General features: G+C 47.5%; 1 protein-coding gene across 28 annotated transcripts in view; it reads left to right on the forward strand.

Moving 5' to 3' along the window:
• The window catches only part of PHLDB1 (pleckstrin homology like domain family B member 1), a 121566-nt gene that overhangs the window by 22878 nt on the left and 81816 nt on the right, over nt 1-16872 (forward strand). The window contains exon 1 of one of the 28 annotated variants that reach the window (XM_043500888.1): nt 10159-10283. The exons of 26 other annotated variants lie outside the window; for them this stretch is intronic. The gene's annotated coding sequence lies outside the window, so the exon portion shown is untranslated. Of the gene's footprint in view, nt 1-10158; nt 10284-10375; nt 10545-16872 lie in introns of those variants that run through there. One more of the 28 variants, XM_043500890.1, reaches the window with a different exon arrangement.

Consider the following 16872-nt stretch of genomic DNA (forward strand, 5'->3'; position numbering starts at 1 on the left):
GTGCTGAGCTGCGTGTGGAGTGTGAGATCTTGGCTCAGCTCAACGCGCTGCTGGAGACAGGGATACTGGACTAGACAGACCACAGTTCTGATCCTGTCTGATAATTCCAATGGCCATTGGGCTGTGAGGTGGAGCTGCCCCCCCCCCCCCGGCCTCCTGTGAGGGATAGTCTGAGTTGACAATCACCTCAGACCTGTGTCTCCAGTAAGGTGTTTTGTGAGGCAGCGGGTGGGGCAACACACCTCTCTGCTAGCAGTGTTTGCTTAGCTGTAGTGTATCTACTCCCCGTGTGCTCCAGCGTGGGCTGGCACTGTAATGCATGGCACAGCTGGCCAGCATCCTGTCAGGCTCCTCATCTCCCTCTCGGTACAACTGGGGACATAATCCTCACCCAGCTAGCAACACTGTCTGTGATGTAAGCTCCTTTGTTAAACCCTCTGCTGTCTGTACCCAGCAGGAAAGGAGCAAGGTCTGTGCTGCCCCCAGTTGGGCCTGTTGTCCCAGATGGAAACACCACAGGCTCCCATCTAGCTGACGTGGTGCCTTGTACCCATTGACCTTGATTTCTAGCACAATACAAGGTGCAAAGCAGATTGTATGTTGCTTTTTCTAGTAGTTGTCACAGGGAATGGGGAACCAGGAATCCTGGGTTCTATGCCTGACTCTGTTGCTGACTCACTGTCTTGGGCCCTTTCTGTGCCTCAGTTACCCCACTTAGAAAAGGGTGCAACGAAACTGGCCCTGCTTTGTAAAGTGCTTTGAGATCCTGGCAGAAATGCTACTGTTAGTTATCAGAGATGCTCCAAGGCACTGGTTGTGCAAGCCCACAGGTCACATGACCTCTTTGTTCAGTGGAAGGAGCAGGGGAGTGGGAGTAAGGACTCCTGGGTTCGTTTGTTCCTGGCTCTGCTATTGGTGCTCTTGGCTTGACCTCTCTGTGCCCTGATTTGTGTCTGTGAAATGGAGATACCAGCTCCCAGCCTCATAGGGGAAGGGAGGCTGAGCCAGTTGATATCTGCACCAGGCTTTCAAGGTACTGAGGGTTGGCTATTGCTGAGCTCAAACTGGGATGAAATGGTAATCCTCACCCACTCAGATTTCCTATGGGTGATAATAGGTCCTAAAATATTGCAGGGGACTCTGCCTTTCTGTACAGGCTGCCCTGCTGGAGATTTAGCTCTTGCTTTGCCTCATAAATAAACCCCCAATTTAGCTGTAAATGACACAGTCAGCCTTAATACTTCATGGCTGAATGACATCTTTTACAGCCCTGGCCCTGGTGTTACCATAGGAGTCAGCATAGTTACAGCTTGTAGCAGTTACAATGTTGCTGTTTGTGATAAAGCAGCTGCATAGAGCTGCAGGGGGGAGGGGAGATGGGGACCACAGGGAATTTTTGTGCTTGTTTTTTGCTTAAATGTTTCTTAGGATACTTGCATTTTTTACAGGTTTGGTGACCTGTTTGGTTCCTAATTGATATTTCTGCCATAGGACAAGTGTAGTTCATTACAATCACCCATGCAAGTGCTTTGGAGGATAGGATTAAGATTCAAAATGAACTGGACAAACTGGAGAAATGATCTGAAGTAAATAGGATGAAATTCAATAAGGACAAATGCAAAGTACTCCATTTAGGAAGGAACAATCAGCTGCACACATACAAAATGGGAAATGACTGCCTAGGAAGGAGTATGGCGGAAAGGGATCTGGAGGTCATAGTAGACCATAAGCTAAATATGAGTCAATAGTGTAACACTGTTGCAAAAAAAGTGAATATCATTCTGGGATGTATTAGCAGGAGTGTTATAAGTAAGACAGGAGACGTAATTCTTCTGCTCTACTCCATGCTGATTAGATCTCAAGTGGGGTATTGTGGCCAGTTCTGGGTACCACATTTGAAGAAAGATGTGGACAAATTGGAGAGAGTCCAGAGAAGAGCAACAAAAACGATTAATGGCCTAGAAAACATGACCTATGAGGGAAGATTGAAAAAATTGGGTTTGTTTAGTCTGGAAAAGAGAAGACTGAGAGGGGACATAACAGTTTTCAAGTACATAAAAGGTTGTTATAAGGAGGAGGGAGAAGAATTATTCTTCTTAACCTCTGAGGATAGGACAAGAAGCAATGGTCTTAAATTGCAGCAAGGGATGTTTAGGTTTGACATTAGGAAAAACTGCCTAACTGTCAGAGGGGTTAAGCACTGGAATAAATTGCCTAGGGAGGTTGTGGAATCTCCATCATTGGAGATTTTTAAGAGCGGGTTAGACGAACGCCTGTCAGGAGTGGTCTAGATAATATTTAGTCCTGCCATGAGTGCAGGGGACTGGACTAGATGACCTCTCGAGGTCTCTTCCAGGCTTATGATTTTATTTTAGGATAGGAATGGTAGGGCATGTAATAAATTGGGACTGAGGGGCACCGGCAGAACTGTGTGAGGTGGGGAGCCCATGGCTGAGATAACAGGTGCACCTGTGGGTTGGGATAGAAGGGCATTTGCATAGCTGGGGGTGGGGGAATCCCAGGGCTGGGATAGCAGTGGGGCTGTAGACTGGAATTGAGAGGCACTGTCCAGAGGTGATGAGGGAGGGAGCCCAGAAGAGGAATAGCAGGGGGCTGTGATTTGGGATTGAGGAACATTAGCAGAGCTGGGTGAGGGAAGCCTGCGCTGTGTCTTGGTCTAACCCAGGGGTTCTCAAACTTGGGGTCGTGACCCCTTTGGAGACTCACAGCTCGTGACCCCCCACCCCAAACCCTGCTTCACCTGCAGCATTTATAATAGTGTTAAATATATAATATATATAATATAATATAAAATGTATTTTTAATTTATAAGGGAGGTCGCACTCAGAGGCTTGCTATGTGAAAGGGATCACCAATACAAAAGTCTGAGAATCAATAGTGTAACCTGTCTCAGGGTTTCCCCTCTTGCATGTTCTAGTAGTCGTTGGCAGCACTCTGCACGCAGATCCACTCCTCATGATGCTGGTTCCTGAAGTTTCTGTTTGTAGGAATCTGACTTATGCAGAGCATCTGAACACAGCCTGACGGCTCCCAGGGAGCATGGTTAGTGAAAGTTCCTTTGCCTTGCTAATGAAATCCCAGAGATAGACTCAGGCTAAATCAGATTTGTCCCTAATTTACTCTCTCAATTGAGGCTTCCTCCCACTACAGTCACTATAAACAGACTTGTTCCCAGACCCCACTGCTCCTTCTCTGTGCATAATCACAGGTTTCAGAGTAGCAGCCGTGTTAGTCTGTATTCGCAAAAAGAAAAGGAGTACTTGTGGCACCTTAGAGACTAACAAATTTATTAGAGCATAAGCTTTCGTGAGCTACAGCTCACTTCATCGGATGCATCGGATGAAGTGAGCTGTAGCTCACGAAAGCTTATGCTCTAATAAATTTGTTAGTCTCTAAGGTGCCACAAGTACTCCTTTTCTTCTCTGTGCATGTCTAGGAAGTTCATGCAACATGTAGAGAGCAAGATCCCGAGACCCAATGCATCCTCTCACTCTCTGCCCATGGGCAGATAGAACAATATACACACATACCACTGTGCACTGGACCACAGGCTGTGTAGACAGATGCAGACAGACAGGTGTGGACACACGCATGTGTGACTCCCACCTATGCCCATTGTTAGCATTGGAGCTGCATTTCTTTGGGTTGTATCTCATAGCAGAGCTGGGACCTGATCCCAGTATGTGCTGATTGCTGTAAGTGAAGCCCAAAACATGATCTGTGCAGAGGCTGTTATTTAGGCGTCGTCATTTTGCTGTATGGTATCCTGGGGAAGGGAGCAATTCAGTTAATGATAGTGCAGTAGACACACACTCTGGTACAGACCTTTGAGAGTAGCAGAGGAGAATTTTTCCAGACCTGATCCTTCCCCCTAAATCACCCTGCCGCTTCCTGCAACTCCTCCTTCCCCACTCCTGGCAGTGCCTGGCAGCCTCTCCCAGATGCTCTTGTGTAAGGCTGGCTGGTAGGCTGTTGCCCTCTGATACCTTCCCTTTCCAGAACCTTCACACTTGGGAAGATTTCTGAAGGGAGAAGCTCTTGAACGGAGGCAGGTGATGGATCCGGCCTTGTTCAGAACATTCTCATGAGTGTGTTGCCCTGGAAGCCATCTATCGTGGTGAGAGGTAATATCGCTCATCGTTTTGCTTTTGACATCAGCTTCGTATCTGAATGGATCCGACCAGTGGAGAAATGAGGGCAGGCTGGGCCCTCGGGGTGGGGGAACTCAGGATGCTGGAGGTGGACACCATCCCAGCAAATCCTGCTGCCACTTGCAGTCTGCTCTATTTGATGAGATTGGCAATAACAAGCTTCCTTGGTTTCAGAGTAGCAGCCGTGTTAGTCTGTATTCGCAAAAAGAAAAGGAGTACTTGTGGCACCTTAGAGACTAACAAATTTATTAGAGCATAAGCTTTCGTGAGCTACAGCTCACTTCATCGGATGCTTCCTTGGGTGGCAGATCCTCCCTCCAGCTCCTGTCACAGGAGGTATTTAACTCCATTTCCATGGGAAAAGGGGAACTGGGGGAGGCTGGGGACTTCATTGAGCCCTTCTTTTCTGTTTTCAATCTTTTCCCCCTCTCTGCCTGCTGCACTTCATGCCATGTCAGGCAGTTAGGAGCATTTGTGTGAATTATTCAGCCCTGGGAGGCACTGTGACCTAGTGCACAAGATGTCGGACTAGAAGTCTGTTCCTGGCTCTGTCATGGATTTGCTGTGCAACCTCGGACGAGTCACTTAATATCACTGTTTGCCTATCTGTAAAATGGGGATGATAAATGGCTTTGAGAGCCATGGGCTGGAAAACCCTTTGTAAGTACTCAATGTAATCAAGACAGAGGAGTCAATCCTGCACTCTGTTATTCTGGGACATCTCAGATTTGGACCCAGCACCCTTCTGTGTCTTCACCCCCCAAAGACTTGATTCAGCTGCCTCATATTAGTGTAAATCTGGAGACACTCCCCTGAAGTCAGAATCATTAGCTGCACTAAATTGATCTTGGTGTGATAGAGATCAGAAGCTGACTGCTGAACTGGAATGAGCCCATGCCCATCGTGAGCCCATGGGGTCTCTGTGTGAGATTCTCCTGCACCATGCCTGGGAAATGGGTCTCCTTTGGAGCAAGTTTGTCTACAAGGATAGCAGAAACCGTTTTATCTATGCTGCTCTAACAAGCATCCCCTGCCCCTGTGCTTTGTACCAGTGTTGCTGGCCGAGGATGTACTGTCCTGGCTCATTCTGTGTTGTCTTATTTTGTACAGCGTTTAAGATATTCTTTTCATTCTCCTCCTCATCAGATTGCCCAAGTTGTGCTGCTAGGGGTGATGCCCCTTGCTATACCTGTACTCTTGTGATGGAAATTACAATGAATTTTCTGGATGTAGCAACAGTAATGTTAGCAGGGTCATCAGCATGGCAATAAGCTGTTCAGAATTCCTGATCAGAATTCAGCCATTTCCTCTGATAATTATATATATTTTCCACATTACTCTGGAAACTTTGAACCAGATATGTGAAAACTCACATTCAAATAGAAAATTACACACTATAAGCAACTCTAACGCTGGAGCATCTGAGGCCCATCACTTAGGCCTGTTAGAAAGCAAATACTAATTAGGCCAAGACACAGGGACTGAAGACCAACCAGCCCATGCTCTATGCTTATCTTAGAAACATGGTTAAAGTGTTTTATTGTATTCAGCCCTGGCAGCGCCATACAATATACGTACACACACACACACACACACACGAGTGTGTGCATGTTCTCTCTTCCTCAATCTGAAGTCACTCCACTGACTTCACTGGAGTTTTTCTGCTGTAACAGAGCACAGACTTTGGACCACACATGCTGGAGCATTACATTTTACGTCTTCTAGGCTGTAGCTGCCTTACTGAGGAGCATGTTTCTCTGAAGAATTTATACTGGCTTCTGTTTGGTTACAAAATGGGAATTTCCCATGGACATCCCAGGAGCTGACTTCACTCTTGGTGGGGGTTTGGGGGGAACAGCAGTGCTATGTTGATTTAGCATAAGTGAGTGAGCACAGGCCCTGAACAACAAGAAGAAAACACCTCGGAACACTCCCAGGTTTCACAAGGACAAAGGGGCTTATTTTCCTACCCTGTCCTTCAGTAATGCTTTTCACACTACCACAGTCAATATCTTTGTGCAAAGATGGTCATATTTTCCACAACTGCTTTAGTTTTCCAGTTGAATCACATTTTCTGATCATACTTTTTAAAAAAAAAAAACATTTTTAATTTTTCTTTTACAGTCTGGAAGCCTTCCCTGGGGTGTTAACAGGGATTTTGATGGAAAACAATGTAGATATTTTTCTCTGTTACTGAGTCACACGGAAATCTTCACCACTGTCACTGCCAGACTTCTACTGTAGCGTAGATTGCCTCTAACTCTGGGAAATATTTGGTGATATTGGAATTCTTCTTAGCAGGTTCACACACACACATACTCCCCTCCTGCCAATAAAACATTGCTGATCAATAGTGCTCCCCAGTTCTGTGGGGAAAGGAGGGGGAAATGACCGCACTATATTTATTCCTGCCACTATGGATCCTGAGCACAATGTTTTCCCTGTCTACACTGGCACAAAGTTAAACTGCTTCCAAAAATGGCATTACTCCCAATGACTGATACTGCATCAGTGCATCAAGTTAAATCTCATCCATAACCTTGCTTGAATGCGCTTTGCAATGTGTGAGCTGCGCTCCAAGGCAAAGTAGGATCTTGTATTTCTGGACTCTTTTTATGCTAACCTAACTAAACTAGCAATTAGAGCAGTGGGCTCGGATGGAGTGAGGGCTCCTGGGTTCTATTCCCAACACTGTCACCGGAGCTCATAGAGTGAGTGAGTTAAATTATTTAAACTTTGAGCCAATTTTGTCCCTAGTATAACTCCTTTTAAAACTATAGAGTTACATGAGGGATAAATTTGGCACTCTGTGCATCAGTTTCTGCATTTGTAAAATAGGACTGTTAATATTTCCCTCCCCTCTGTAAAGCGGAGAGGCTCTCAGACTAGAGCAGCTATATACACGCAAACTATCTCATTTTGTGTCTTATTTACCAGAATTGTATTGCATGTGTGGGAGGAGTGTCTTTTCTATGATCTACTTTGGTAGAGCTGTGTACTGTACGTGGTAATGTAGTTGTACAAATCCCCTAGAGCCTGATTTTCCGTTCTCAGGCTATTCTCTGCTCCACAGAGCTGCACTTGAGATTAAACCTCTCTAGCAGCTTTCGACCATGGTTCTTCAGCCTGTTTGCAAAATTGTTTTTCAAAGCTGTCTTGTGGATTCAGAACTATAGGCTCATAACCAGTGCTGATCTCCTTGGTATGTTGGCAGCTATGGTCCCTGCCTGGATGCTAGTACCCTGCAGGGTAGGGGCCTGTTTCATGCTGCTTTCAGGTGTCACCTTATAGCAAGGTGACTCAAGAGAGTTTAGGTCTGGGTCAGGCTATTCAGGGAGTAAACTGCCAATAAAGAATGAATCAGAAAAAAATCAAACTAAGGAAAAGGCCCTGCTGAATGGTCATGACAGTGAGACACACACGCCACCATATTGCCGGGGATGGGGGAGAGATGCAATGGTTGGAAATGGGACTCAGCCACAGAATTCTGAGCACTACTGTTCCCTTGAAATGGTCTTGCTGATCCTGTGAGGTGTTGAACTGCCTCCACTTTCCAGGGAGTTACAGTACTCAGTCCCATGCCCTCATTGTGAGGTTTCATATGCAAACAGAGATGCTGCTTTTGTGCTAAGTTTTAAATGTTTTTTCACTTGGAATCCTAATGTGTTTCCGTTTGCTCCAGGTGGTGCTGTGAACCCTTCCCGCAGCTGCAGTAGGCCACTGGAATCCACTGCAAGCCAAGACTGAACTGACCATGCTAATTTTATTGTCCAAGCTGGACATAAAATGCAGGATGTAAAACAACTATCTGCAGAAGGAGTAGGAAGTTAACTTTTCAGAGTTCACTGCTTTATTAGCTTCAAGCAAGAGACATTAACTACATTACTCCTGGGGAAATTCTGCACCACTGCGCAATGCAGAATTTTGCGGAAATTAATGTGTGTGCAGAATTTCCTTTCCCCCCACAGAAATGGGCTGCAGTGCTGCTGCCCACCACTAGGGGCCATTGGACCTGTCAGAGCCCTGCTTGTATATAGAAGAAGACACTGCCTGGGAGAGGGGGAGGGAGCTAGAAGGTCCCTGGCAGCTGCAGTTCCCATCATGCCCTGAGGGAAGGAGAGGGCTGCATGCAGGAAACTTCATGCAAGCCTGGGACTGCGCATCAGACTGTTTCTCACTCTGGATCTCGGAGGGGAGGGGATGGGTATGTGAGCTGGGGGGAGGAGTGTGGGTTTCTGGGCAAGGGGGGCCTGCAGCTGGGCTGGGGAGAGGGTGTGAGTATCTGGCCAGGGGGGCCCTGCTACTGGACTCGGGGTGGGCTGGGGTGCAGGTATCCAGGCTGGGTGGGCACCGTGGCTGGACTTGGGGGGAGGTCTTGTGGGTGTCTGGCCCCCTGGCTGGGCTCTGGGAGTGGGAAGGGGGCAGAGCAATAGGAACTGGGTTGTCATAGGGGTTTCTTAAATTCTATTCCTGGGGGAATGTTTGTGTGTGTGTGTATTATTACAGACATACTTGCTGACAGGTATTTTGAAAAAATTACCAGAATAATTGAAACTGGTGTGATTAGATGGTGGTGATTTGACAAAATTTGCAGAATTTTAAAATGTTGTGTGCAAAATTTTTTGGTGTAGAATGTCCCCAGGAGTAACTATATACATTGTAACAACAGGGAGTCCAGTGGCACTTTAAAGACTAACTAACCAAACTTTGTTGTTTTTGTGGATACAGACTAACAAGGCTACCCCCTGATACTATTTTCAGAGTAGCAGCCGCGTTAGTCTGTATTCGCAAAAAGAAAAGGAGGACTTGTGGCACCTTAGAGACTAACAAATTTATTTGAGCATAAGCTTTCGTGAGCTACAGCTCACTGCATCGGATGCATTTGGTGGAAAATACAGCTCAAATGTAAAATGTAGCTCACGAAAGCTTATGCTCAAATAAATTTGTTAGTCTCTAAGGTGCCACAAGTCCTCATCGTCTCCCCTGATACTATATACATTGTAGTAAATGGCATGACTGCCCTCTACTGGCTTCAATCAGAACTGCTCTGCTGCATGCCAAATGCCCTGTAGGGCTAATGTATAAAACACAGGGTTTTTCTGGCTTGGGTGGCAGGGGTTCATGCTTTGGGAATGGGAAGCACTGGGTTGTGTCCTGGTGGTGTTCTGAAATTCTGAATGACTGGACATTTGTTAGAGCAGGGGTCCCTAACCCTGCAGTCTGGTGGGTGTGTGCAGAGCCCTGTGGGGCTGCCAGTGTGGACTGGATTGCAGGATCTGGACCTGTATTATTTTTATCTTAAGCATGTTCCCTTTGAAATAGAAAGTGTGGGCCACCATAGGAGCCTACACGGGCTGTTCTGAGTGGAGGCCCAGTGCTGGGACCTGCGAGGAGTGGTAGTGGCTTAGCTTGTTGCACTCCTTGCCTGGTGGGCACACTTTGGGGCTACAGCAACCATAGCATAAATGGAAAGAAGGTGGCAGAGACAGAAGGAGAAGGAAAGGCCAGAAGGGACAATAAAAGAGGGGGATGAGAGTTATGTCTGTGTGGGACACTGGGGATGGAAATAAAGTGGATCTCTGAGAACAGGGCCTACCCAGGGCACAAATCCAGGCACCGCCAGGCTGGGATAAGGGAGACAGACAGCAGGCATGGGCGTGGCAGGTGGGATACAGTGGATGGAAGGGAAGATAGAAGCAGGCAGGCATGTTCCCCTTCTGCTAGGGAACAGGGGCAGTGCCTGCTGCATCCTTCCTGCTCCTGAGAAACAGAGAAGCTATAAACTACCTTAAGCGCAGCTTCCTCCTGCAGCCCCCTGGCCTGGCCCGGCCCCGCCTCTCGCCCGGCCAAATCCGCTCCAGTGTCTCCTTCCCCTCCCTGTTCTGGCGCCCCCCACCCCCTTTATCCTCTTCCCCCCTCCAGCTCTCCTCGCTGTCCCCTCCCCTCCCGGGGGCGGTGCGCTCCCCTCCATTGGAGCCGCGGCCGCTCTGTCTGCGGGGAGGAGCCGCCCCCTGAATAGACCCTTCCACTCCGGGGCTGGCACCCGGACGCCCGGCAGCGGCGCGGAGCTCGTCTCGTAGCGCGTCCTTCTGGTCCGGTCCCGGGCTCATGGTTAGTGCCCCCACCCGGGTACCGAGCAGGGTCGGGCGGCGCAGCTCGGGTAGGGTGCATGGGCAGTCTCTTTCTCCCCCGGCCCGACGGCCTGCCCAGGGACATGGCTGGGGGACTGGACCCTCCGCCCCGGCCCTGAGCACAGGGAGCCGAGGGGCCCTGCAGGCTCGGCTGCTTCCCACTGCTGGGAGCCCCGGTCTGGCTGTCGCGGGAGAAGGGGGCGCTGGTGAGGGGACGAAATAGGCTGGACTGGCGAAACATGTAAGCGGAGCGCACGGGCTGGGGTATCTGGCCCGGCCGTGGTCCCTCGGACCCTCTCCGCCCTGGGTGCTTAGGGCGACGAGGGACGTAGCCGGGGGGGCCGGGACTAGGCGCTCACGGCAGCACTTGCTGGGTCCGCAGCTCGCGGCCGTAGTCGGGGAGGCTTTCGCATGTGTGCAGCACCCAGCCTGTGCTGGGCGCACGGCGAGAAAGGAGCCCGGCGCTCCGTGCCAGCCAACGGGGGGGCCAGGGCTCGCCTCTGTGTCGCAGACTGATCCGTGCGTCGTTAGACTTTAATTATAACTCCTCCTCCCCGCTATTTTGGGAGGCTAGAATGTGGTACCAGAATTAGCTTTGGGCGCTGGAGCGTGGCAGATGGTACAAGTCTCCTCCCACCTGGCTATAAACTAGCCAGGGTTGTGTCTTGGTGGCATCTCTGTGTGCAGGTGTGTGTGTGCATTCACTCGTGTACCAGTACATACATGTCTGTGATGTATGTATTTGCATGTGACTTTTTAAAAGGATGTTTTCTTAGGCCACTGAGTATTCTTTGTTTGAAAATAATTGGTCTTGTTTGCACTGGGGGGGGTGAAATTTATTTCCCCTCCGATGTGTTGGCATTTTTCCTTAAGACCTGGACAGCTGTGCAGCTGAAACTGACTTGAAAAAAAGCTGCAAATAGCATGAAATACTAGCTAAATATTTCCCCTGTGTATTATATATACACATACATGTGAATGTGTGCTTGAGGGGAATTAATTGCACTTATTTTCATGTGCTAGTTGCACATGGTCATCCCAAATGAATGAAAATAGAAAGTTTGTTGCCCTCCCAGCCATCAGTGCTATTTATATCACAACAAAGAGCTGCTAAAGACATAGTACTAAATTCAGCTCTGGTTTAGTGGCTTAAAAGTTTATTGAAGTTGAGTTGTACTTCTTTGGCCCATAAACATTTTCCTCTAAACACAGTGGTACACTTTAATGGTCTCTGTCCCCAAAATGATGCATTGATGTGATTACATGCATACATCACTCCTGGGAATAATCAAATCCTGAATTCAGGTTTCAGAGTAGCAGCCGTGTTAGTCTGTATTCGCAAAAAGAAAAGGAGTACTTGTGGCACCTTAGAGACTAACAAATTTATTAGAGCATAAGCTTTCGTGAGCTACAGCTCACTTCATCGGATGCATCCGATGAAGTGAGCTGTAGCTCACGAAAGCTTATGCTCTAATAAATTTGTTAGTCTCTAAGGTGCCACAAGTACTCCTTTTCTTTTTGCAAATCCTGAATGTGACACATCTCCCCATTGACTTCATTTTCCTTGCTTTGTGGATCAGATATTGGGAAATTGCAATGTTTATTTTGGGTTACTGTTCTGTGTTTGGGGGGAAGCAATCGTATATCACAGTGCCATTATAAATTGGGTTCATAAGTGGTTGCCACACAGTGCTGTTTGCAGTCTTCACTTTGCTATCATAGAATCATTTTTTCTCTTTCAGGTTTGTTTATTTTGTGGCTGTGAGAGCAGGTATGGGACCTGAAAAAACTTAGGTGGCTTTTTTTTTTTTAAGCTGACTTGATTTCAATTTGATGATACCCCTCTAAACAAAGTGAAAGTGAGATCTGTATTGTATTCCTTGCTGTGAGAGCTGGAATCTTAGTGCCTTTGGGTTGTACAAAAACCACACTTGTGTCCACATGAGCAGGACCGTGGGGTAAAGGGAATGTGTCCCATTAATGTTTTGGGGGAGGTCCGGATTGTTGTTGTCTGCTCCTTTTCTAGTGTTCTTGGAAATTAAAGTGAGGAAATGTGATCATCACAACTAAAGTGTTGGCACTAGCTATATTTTGTTACCCCTTTTCCACTCCCCACCACTTTTATCTTTCTTGGTGTTGGATTGCATTGGAGCCAGAAATCAGGGTTCTGTAAAGTGGTGATTTATCTTTGAATTTCCTGAAGTGTAGGAAGTCACACAAAGGGCTGGAGCTAGAGCATGGAGGGAGACCCCATGAATGATAATCCAAATCCCACGGAACAAGGAGGCAGGGGAAATGCCGGCTAGTCCTTGAATGTTTAGAACCAGGGAACAGATTGTTTTAAGAGGGGGATTTGCCCACCCCCTCCCAAGTACAGCACTGATTATATACTGGGGAGCTTTTAATAAAGAGCCAGGCATGTAATTCTGAGTCTCCAAATGATCTGTGAACCCAGCTGTCAGGGTTTATTCAATCCCAGGATTTCTACATGAGATTTTTTTTTTGTTAAAAAGCCAAGGAGCATTGGAAGCTCGTTCGGATTTGTGTTCAGAAGTAATTTCCCCAAACTCCACTCTCTGCTGTAGGACCCACCTGTTTCTTTAAAGCTCCCTGTCTTTCTGCCCCTGTTTCCATTTTTCTGTGTCTAATGTGGCTGGATTGAGGCAGGTTGGAGAAAAGGCTCCTTGCTCACCTCCTGTGGTTCTTCTCCTGATGTTTCCCCCTTCTTCTATCCTGTTGTTAGAGATCAGATAAGCTTGTGACTCCAGTGGAAGGGATGGGGCTTTGATTAGTGTCTATAAGTTGGAGTTCTGCAGCAGATGTCTTTCTCTCCGTGCATCTTGGAATGGCGGGAGCCATATGTTCAGGAGTAGATTTGAGGATCTTTACAAAACTTTTAATAAAATGGACTGGTGTTGTTTGTTAGTTTACTAAACCCTCCAAGGGCAGTAGATTATGGGAAGCTGCTGCTTTCTTGGTCACCAGCAGTAGAGAGGCTTGTGTGCGAATGATGGTGAGAGAGAGCTTCAGGGTCTACTGAGAGTGGATGGGAAGGCAAGATTAGGCTGTTCCCAAGAGACTTCATTGGAGAAAGTGTAAAACTCACACCCAGGTTGTGTGAGAGTTGGGTGTTAATGATAGGGTCCTTCCTGGCCCAGTCAAGCCCCAGAAGCAGAGATGCTGCCTGGTGACAGGGCAGAGGCTGCTTTTCATCTGTTCACATAGGTGTGACCATGACTTTCTGCTCCATCCTTGTAGGTAGAAAAACCCCAAATTTCCTCCCAGAGACAACTGCAGAGCAGCAAGTTGAACTGATCATGAGCTGTAGCGTTGATAGTTGTGATGATAGTTGTGTTAGAAATGCTTTGCTACTTAGGGAGTGACTGGAGTCTAGAAGTCAAGCAAGGGAATTAGAAGTTAAGATCCAGCTCTGCCATTGACTGTGTCCCCCTTGGGCCATTTTACACTTAGCCTATCTGTGCTCTTGCTTAACTAAGGCATGAATTGGTTTTAGGGTCTAATCATCAGGTCTGGAATAAACAGATTCCCTAAAACCACAAATCCCTGCAGGGCTAGCTCAGCTTGTCTTCCTGATTTGGATAAATCAAGTTCCATGCAGCCTGCTGTGTGTGAAACACACTAGACCTTAAATAGCAAGGCCTGATCAGCCCTGCATGGACAGTAAAGGTCCCATGGCATTTTCTGTAAAGTTTTTTTCCAACATTTTCCCTCCCCCACTGCCACGTGTTAATTCGGTCCTATCCCCGTGAAGGTGACCACATCTCAGGTTATGCCCATAAAGTGTGTTGGGACCCTCTGCCAAGCACTATGGGTGTGTGAAACGTTTCTCTCATTATGGTCATTAAAAGGAGGAGTGTGTATTTCCCAAGTAGAATAGACCTGGAGTAATAGGATTATTAAAGTCACTGGGTCGGAGGCATGAGGCACTATCTGTGAGCTCTATTTGCCAGAGCTCGGTGGGGGGATAAGTTGCCATCTGTGTGTCATGATTGTGGGGCAGAGCAGTGTCTTATTTTCTCATCTCCAGTTTTCTGCATAGATAGTGCTGGTGCGACTGTCTTTCTTACACCATGCGGGGGGGGGGCTCCTGAGCAGCATTGCAATGGTTATGTCTGTGGTGGATGCAGCTTGGCACTGCATTGTAATATAGCAGAGCAGCTGCGTTTTCCAAGAGGAAGATCAGATATTATAGTGGGGAGCTCCCCAAATATTCCAGCATTGGGGGGGGGGGGGGAGTGCTGTATGCACTGTAGACCTGGGAGCTCAGTCCCTATGCTGTGGTTAATCCAGACAATGTGTCAATGCTGCTGTAGTCCTAGCTACTATTTCCCCACAACTGGACACTGATATAAAAGCTATGACTGTCTGAGTACTGGAGAGAAGGCAGGAATCTCTAGGTTACTGGTACACAGCTTGCTACCCTCCCCCCACCATTTTGTTTCTTAATATTTCTTTTTCTGTTCCTTTTATTTTTCCTGGTTTTTTTTAAACACAGGCTTTTTGTGCTTTGGGGGCTTTCCCCCTTTCCCTTCTTTGTTTGCCCGATCTGAGCCTTTGTTTTTTCTAGCCTCAATCCATGACCTCAGGTATAGGTTATACCAAAAACCCCAGGCTTCAAACCGTGCCAGACTTGGCACAGCTCTTTGCCCTGCAGCAATGGACATTAAAACTGCCTCTGCTGCCTTGAGGTGACTCATGTGCCCTCCAAATGTAAGGTCCGTTCAAGTTTTAAAAGCAGATCTTGAAAGCTTAGGGAGAACAGGATGAACTTGCTGCTGATGGAGCATTCTCTGAGACTCATGGGGTCTGAATCCCCTCACCCACTTCCTGTACTTCAACTCCAGGTGCTCAGACAACTTCTGTGATCATTGTGGCTGCAATGGTAAGCAAAGACCTTGGGGGCCATTCAGAACTATCTAGACCTTCAACAAAGAAGAAATCCCCTCTCCAGAACAGTAGGGGAAAGACACCGTCTCAGGAGACCTCATGTCCTGGCATGGGTATTGCTAAGGTGCCCATTTAAGGAGACCAAAGCCCTGAGGTAAGTGGGGAAGTGAGATACCGGGAGGAAGCACAAGCAGGAGTGTGCGAGAGGGGAGGGCTCCTGCCTCATACTGAGAAAGAGGGACGATCAGCGAGTTATCTCAAGTGCCTATACACAAATGCAAGAAGCCTGGGAAACAAGTAGGGAGAACTGGAAGTCCTGGCACAGTCAAGGAATTATGATGTGATTGGAATAACAGAGATTTGGTGGGATAACTCACATGACTGGAGCACTGTCATGGATGGATATAAACTGTTCAGGAAGGACAGGCAGGGCAGAAAAGGTGGGGGAGTTGCACTGTATGTAAGGGAGCAGTATGACTGCTCAGAGTTCAAGTATGAAACTGCAGAAAAACCTGAGTCTCTGGATTAAATTTAGAAGTGTGAGCAACAAGGGTGATGTCGTGGTGGGAGTCTGCTGTAGACCACCGGACCAGGGGGATGAAGTGGACGAGGCTTTCTTTCAGCAACTCATGGAAGTTACTAGATTGTAGGCTCTGGTTCTCATGGGAGACTTCAATCACCCTGTTATCTGCTGGGAGCGCAATACAGCGGTGCATAGACAATCCAGGAAGTTTTTGGAAAGTGTAGGGGACAATTTCCTGGTGCAAGTGCTGGAGGAACCAACTAGGGGCAGAGCTCTTCTTGACCTGCTGCTCACAAACCGGGAAGAATTAGTAGGGGAAGCAAAAGTGGATGGGAACCTGGGAGGCAGTGACCATGAGATGGTAGAGTTCAGGATCCTGATACAGGGAAGAAAGGAGAGCAGCAGAATACGGACCCTGGACTTCAGAAAAGCAGACTTTGACTCCCTCAGGGAATTGATGGGCAGGATCCCCTGGGAGAAGAACATGAGGGGGAAAGGAGTCCAGGAGAGCTGGCTGTATTTTAAAGAATCCTTATTGAGGTTACAGGGACAAACCATCCCGATGTGTAGAAAGAATAGTAAATATGGCAGGCGACCAGCTTGGCTTCACTGTGAAATCCTTGCTGGTCTTAAACACAAAAAAGAAGCTTACAGGAAGTGGAAGATTGGACAAATGAACAAGGAAGAGTATAAAAATATTGCTCGGGCATGCAGGAGTGAAATCAGGAAGGCCAAATGACACCTGGAGTTGCAGCTAGCAAGAGATGTTAAGAGTAACAAGAAGTGTTTCTTCAGGTACGTTAGCAACAAGAAGAAAGTCGTGGAAAGTGTGAGCCCCTTACTGAATGAGGGAGGCAATCTAGTGACAGAGGATGTGGAAAAAGCTAATGTGCTCGATGCTTTTTTTTGCCTCTCTTCACAAACAAGGTCAACTCCCAGACCATTGCACTGGGCAGCACAACATGGGGAGGAGGTGACCAGCCCTCTGTGGAGAAAGAAGTGGTTCGGGACTATTTAGAAAAGCTGGACAAGCACAAGGCCATGGGGCCGGATGCACTGCATCCGAGTTAGGGAGTTAAAGGAGTTAGCGGATGTGATTGCAGAGCCATTGGCCATTATCTTTGAAAACTCATGGTGA

The sequence above is a fragment of the Dermochelys coriacea genome, chromosome 22, assembly GCF_009764565.3.
Source record: "Dermochelys coriacea isolate rDerCor1 chromosome 22, rDerCor1.pri.v4, whole genome shotgun sequence".
Lineage (NCBI taxonomy): Eukaryota > Metazoa > Chordata > Testudines > Dermochelyidae > Dermochelys > Dermochelys coriacea.